We start from the raw sequence: 5,897 nt of genomic DNA on the forward strand, positions 1-5,897 counted from the left end.
AATCCCTATGTAAAAACGTTAGTTAAGCAAGAATATCGTATTTTAAAAAAAATCTAATGATAGGATTTTCCAGAAAATTGAAAAAACCGAAAAATGTCAAGAGTAAAGTGCCATTTTCTGACATTAGATTTCGTTCTAAATGCTTAATCCCTATGTAGAAACGTTAGTTAAGCAAGAATATCGTATTTTTAAAAAAATCTAATGGTAGGATTTTTCAGAAAATTGAAAAAACCGTAAAATGTCAAGAGTAAAGTGCCCTTATTTTAAACATTATATCGTTCTAAATGCTTAATCCCTATGTAAAAAAGTTATCTAAGCAAGAATATGTTATTGAATAAAATGAGAAAAATTTATTTTAGCCGTAAATCGAAAATAATGGGTCGAGCGAATCGGTCGATTGCGCCGAGACGCGCTATGATGCAACAGACGAGCGATTGGAACGCCCGAATATTTTCAAAGTCCCAACGTACCGATCAAGAGTAAAGTACCATTTTCCTACATTAGATTTCGTTCTAAATGCTTAATCCCTTTGTAAAAACGTTAGTTAAGCAAGAATATCGTATTTTTAAAAAAATCTAATGATAGGATTTTCCAGAAAATTGAAAAAACCGAAAAATGTCAAGAGTAAAGTGCCATTTTCTGACATTAGATTTCGTTCTAAATGCTTAATCCCTATGTAGAAACGTTAGTTAAGCAAGAATATCGTATTTTTAAAAAAATCTAATGGTAGGATTTTTCAGAAAATTGAAAAAACCGTAAAATGTCAAGAGTAAAGTGCCCTTATTTTAAACATTATATCGTTCTAAATGCTTAATCCCTATGTAAAAAAGTTATCTAAGCAAGAATATGTTATTGAATAAAATGAGAAAAATTTATTTTAGCCGTAAATCGAAAATAATGGGTCGAGCGAATCGGTCGATTGCGCCGAGACGCGCTATGATGCAACAGACGAGCGATTGGAACGCCCGAATATTTTCAAAGTCCCAACGTACCGGTCAAGAGTAAAGTACCATTTTCCTACATTAGATTTCGTTCTAAATGCTTAATCCCTATGTAAAAACGTTAGTTAAGCAAGAATATCGTATTTTAAAAAAAATCTAATGATAGGATTTTCCAGAAAATTGAAAAAACCGAAAAATGTCAAGAGTAAAGTGCCATTTTCTGACATTAGATTTCGTTCTAAATGCTTAATCCCTATGTAGAAACGTTAGTTAAGCAAGAATATCGTATTTTTAAAAAAATCTAATGGTAGGATTTTTCAGAAAATTGAAAAAACCGTAAAATGTCAAGAGTAAAGTGCCCTTATTTTAAACATTATATCGTTCTAAATGCTTAATCCCTATGTAAAAAAGTTATCTAAGCAAGAATATGTTATTGAATAAAATGAGAAAAATTTATTTTAGCCGTAAATCGAAAATAATGGGTCGAGCGAATCGGTCGATTGCGCCGAGACGCGCTATGATGCAACAGACGAGCGATTGGAACGCCCGAATATTTTCAAAGTCCCAACGTACCGGTCAAGAGTAAAGTACCATTTTCCTACATTAGATTTCGTTCTAAATGCTTAATCCCTATGTAAAAACGTTAGTTAAGCAAGAATATCGTATTTTAAAAAAAATCTAATGATAGGATTTTCCAGAAAATTGAAAAAACCGAAAAATGTCAAGAGTAAAGTGCCATTTTCTGACATTAGATTTCGTTCTAAATGCTTAATCCCTATGTAGAAACGTTAGTTATGCAAGATTATCGTATTTTTAAAAAAATCTAATGATAGGATTTTTCAGAAAATTGAAAAAACCGTAAAATGTCAAGAGTAAAGTGCCCTTATTTTAAACATTATATCGTTCTAAATGCTTAATCCCTATGTAAAAAAGTTATCTAAGCAAGAATATGTTATTGAATAAAATGAGAAAAATTTATTTTAGCCGTAAATCGAAAATAATGGGTCGAGCGAATCGGTCGATTGCGCCGAGACGCGCTATGATGCAACAGACGAGCGATTGGAACGCCCGAATATTTTCAAAGTCCCAACGTACCGATCAAGAGTAAAGTACCATTTTCCTACATTAGATTTCGTTCTAAATGCTTAATCCCTTTGTAAAAACGTTAGTTAAGCAAGAATATCGTATTTTTAAAAAAATCTAATGATAGGATTTTCCAGAAAATTGAAAAAACCGAAAAATGTCAAGAGTAAAGTGCCATTTTCTGACATTAGATTTCGTTCTAAATGCTTAATCCCTATGTAGAAACGTTAGTTAAGCAAGAATATCGTATTTTTAAAAAAATCTAATGATAGGATTTTTCAGAAAATTGAAAAAACCGTAAAATGTCAAGAGTAAAGTGCCATTATTTTAAACAATGTATCGTTCTAAATGCTTAATCCCTATGTAAAAAAGTTATTTAAGCAAGAATATGTTATTGAAAAAAATTAGAAAAATTTATTTTAGCCGTAAATCGAAAATAATGGGGACACCGGAGCTGTTCGAAGCGCCGAGACGCGCCGCGTACGGCCGAATATTTTCTAAGTCCCAACGTACCGATCAAGAGTAAAGTACCATTTTCCTACATTAGATTTCGTTCTAAATGCTTAATCCCTATGTAAAAACGTTAGTTAAGCAAGAATATCGTATTTTTAAAAAAATCTAATGATAGGATTTTCCAGAAAATTGAAAAAACCGAAAAATGTCAAGAGTAAAGTGCCATTTTCTGACATTAGATTTCGTTCTAAATGCTTAATCCCTATGTAGAAACGTTAGTTAAGCAAGAATATCGTATTTTTAAAAAAATCTAATGATAGGATTTTTCAGAAAATTGAAAAAACCGTAAAATGTCAAGAGTAAAGTGCCATTATTTTAAACAATGTATCGTTCTAAATGCTTAATCCCTATGTAAAAAAGTTATTTAAGCAAGAATATGTTATTGAAAAAAATTAGAAAAATTTATTTTAGCCGTAAATCGAAAATAATGGGGACACCGGAGCTGTTCGAAGCGCCGAGACGCGCCGCGTACGGCCGAATATTTTCTAAGTCCCAACGTACCGATCAAGAGTAAAGTACCATTTTCCTACATTAGATTTCGTTCTAAATGCTTAATCCCTATGTAAAAACGTTAGTTAAGCAAGAATATCGTATTTTTAAAAAAATCTAATGATAGGATTTTCCAGAAAATTGAAAAAACCGAAAAATGTCAAGAGTAAAGTGCCATTTTCTGACATTAGATTTCGTTCTAAATGCTTAATCCCTATGTAGAAACGTTAGTTAAGCAAGAATATCGTATTTTTAAAAAAATCTAATGATAGGATTTTTCAGAAAATTGAAAAAACCGTAAAATGTCAAGAGTAAAGTGCCATTATTTTAAACAATGTATCGTTCTAAATGCTTAATCCCTATGTAAAAAAGTTATTTAAGCAAGAATATGTTATTGAAAAAAATTAGAAAAATTTATTTTAGCCGTAAATCGAAAATAATGGGGACACCGGAGCTGTTCGAAGCGCCGAGACGCGCCGCGTACGGCCGAATATTTTCTAAGTCCCAACGTACCGATCAAGAGTAAAGTACCATTTTCCTACATTAGATTTCGTTCTAAATGCTTAATCCCTATGTAGAAACGTTAGTTAAGCAAGAATATCGTATTTTTAAAAAAATCTAATGGTAGGATTTTTCAGAAAATTGAAAAAACCGTAAAATGTCAAGAGTAAAGTGCCATTATTTTAAACAATGTATCGTTCTAAATGCTTAATCCCTATGTAAAAAAGTTATCTAAGCAAGAATATGTTATTGAATAAAATGAGAAAAATTTATTTTAGCCGTAAATCGAAAAAAAGACTGTTCGTTTCTCTGTCTCTCTCGCGCGATCGAAGTATTGATGTTTCCCGGCAAAGTAATGGGATATTAATTAAACTTTATACACGAAATTACTCGTTTTGATCCCCGCTACACAGCCGTATACTTTTTATAATTTTGTGGAATCGGGAACCTTGAAATATTTAACATAACGCGGATCGACTGTCTCTGTCTCTTTCTAGATCGGAATAATCGATGTTTCCCGGAAAACTATTCGGAGATTAATTAAACTTTATACACGAAATTACTCGTTTTGATCCCCGCTACACAGCCGTATACTTTTTATAATTTTGTGGAATCGGTAACCTTGAGATATTTAACATAACGCGGATCGACTGTCTCTGTCTCTTTCTAGATCGGAATTATCGATGTTTCCCGGCAAACTATTGGGAGATTATTTAAACTTTATACACGAAATTACTCGTTTTGATCCCCGCTACACAGCCGTATACTTTTTATAATTTTGTGGAATCGGTAACCTGGAGATATTTAACATAACGCGGATCGACTGTCTCTGTCTCTTTCTAGATCGGAATAATCGATGTTTCCCGGCAAACTATTGGGAGATTAATTAAACTTTATACATGAAATTACTCGTTTTGGTCCCCGCTACACAGCCGTATACTTTTTATAATTATGTGGAATCGGTAACCTTGAGATATTTAACATAACGCGGATCGACTGTCTCTGTCTCTTTCTAGATCGGAATTATCGATGTTTCCCGGCAAACTATTGGGAGATTATTTAAACTTTATACATGAAATTACTCGTTTTGGTCCCCGCTACACAGCCGTATACTTTTTATAATTTTGTGGAATCGGGAACCTTGAAATATTTAACATAACGCGGATCGACTGTCTCTGTCTCTTTCTAGATCGGAATTATCGATGTTTCCCGGAAAACTATTCGGAGATTAATTAAACTTTATACACGAAATTACTCGTTTTGATCCCCGCTACACAGCCGTATACTTTTTATAATTTTGTGGAATCGGTAACCTTGAGATATTTAACATAACGCGGATCGACTGTCTCTGTCTCTTTCTAGATCGGAATTATCGATGTTTCCCGGCAAACTATTGGGAGATTATTTAAACTTTATACATGAAATTACTCGTTTTGATCCCCGCTACACAGCCGTATACTTTTTATAATTTTGTGGAATCGGTAACCTTGAGATATTTAACATAACGCGGATCGACTGTCTCTGTCTCTTTCTAGATCGGAATTATCGATGTTTCCCGGCAAACTATTGGGAGATTATTTAAACTTTATACATGAAATTACTCGTTTTGATCCCCGCTACACAGCCGTATACTTTTTATAATTTTGTGGAATCGGTAACCTGGAGATATTTAACATAACGCGGATCGACTGTCTCTGTCTCTTTCTAGATCGGAATAATCGATGTTTCCCGGCAAACTATTGGGAGATTAATTAAACTTTATACATGAAATTACTCGTTTTGGTCCCCGCTACACAGCCGTATACTTTTTATAATTTTGTGGAATCGGTAACCTTGAGATATTTAACATAACGCGGATCGACTGTCTCTGTCTCTTTCTAGATCGGAATTATCGATGTTTCCCGGAAAACTATTCGGAGATTAATTAAACTTTATACACGAAATTACTCGTTTTGATCCCCGCTACACAGCCGTATACTTTTTATAATTTTGTGGAATCGGTAACCTTGAGATATTTAACATAACGCGGATCGACTGTCTCTGTCTCTTTCTAGATCGGAATTATCGATGTTTCCCGGCAAACTATTGGGAGATTATTTAAACTTTATACATGAAATTACTCGTTTTGATCCCCGCTACACAGCCGTATACTTTTTATAATTTTGTGGAATCGGTAACCTTGAGATATTTAACATAACGCGGATCGACTGTATCTGTCTCTTTCTAGATCGGAATTATCGATGTTTCCCGGCAAACTATTGGGAGATTATTTAAACTTTATACATGAAATTACTCGTTTTGATCCCCGCTACACAGCCGTATACTTTTTATAATTTTGTGGAATCGGTAACCTGGAGATATTTAACATAA

This window comes from Megalopta genalis, unplaced genomic scaffold, assembly GCF_051020955.1.
Source record: "Megalopta genalis isolate 19385.01 unplaced genomic scaffold, iyMegGena1_principal scaffold1607, whole genome shotgun sequence".
Lineage (NCBI taxonomy): Eukaryota > Metazoa > Arthropoda > Insecta > Hymenoptera > Halictidae > Megalopta > Megalopta genalis.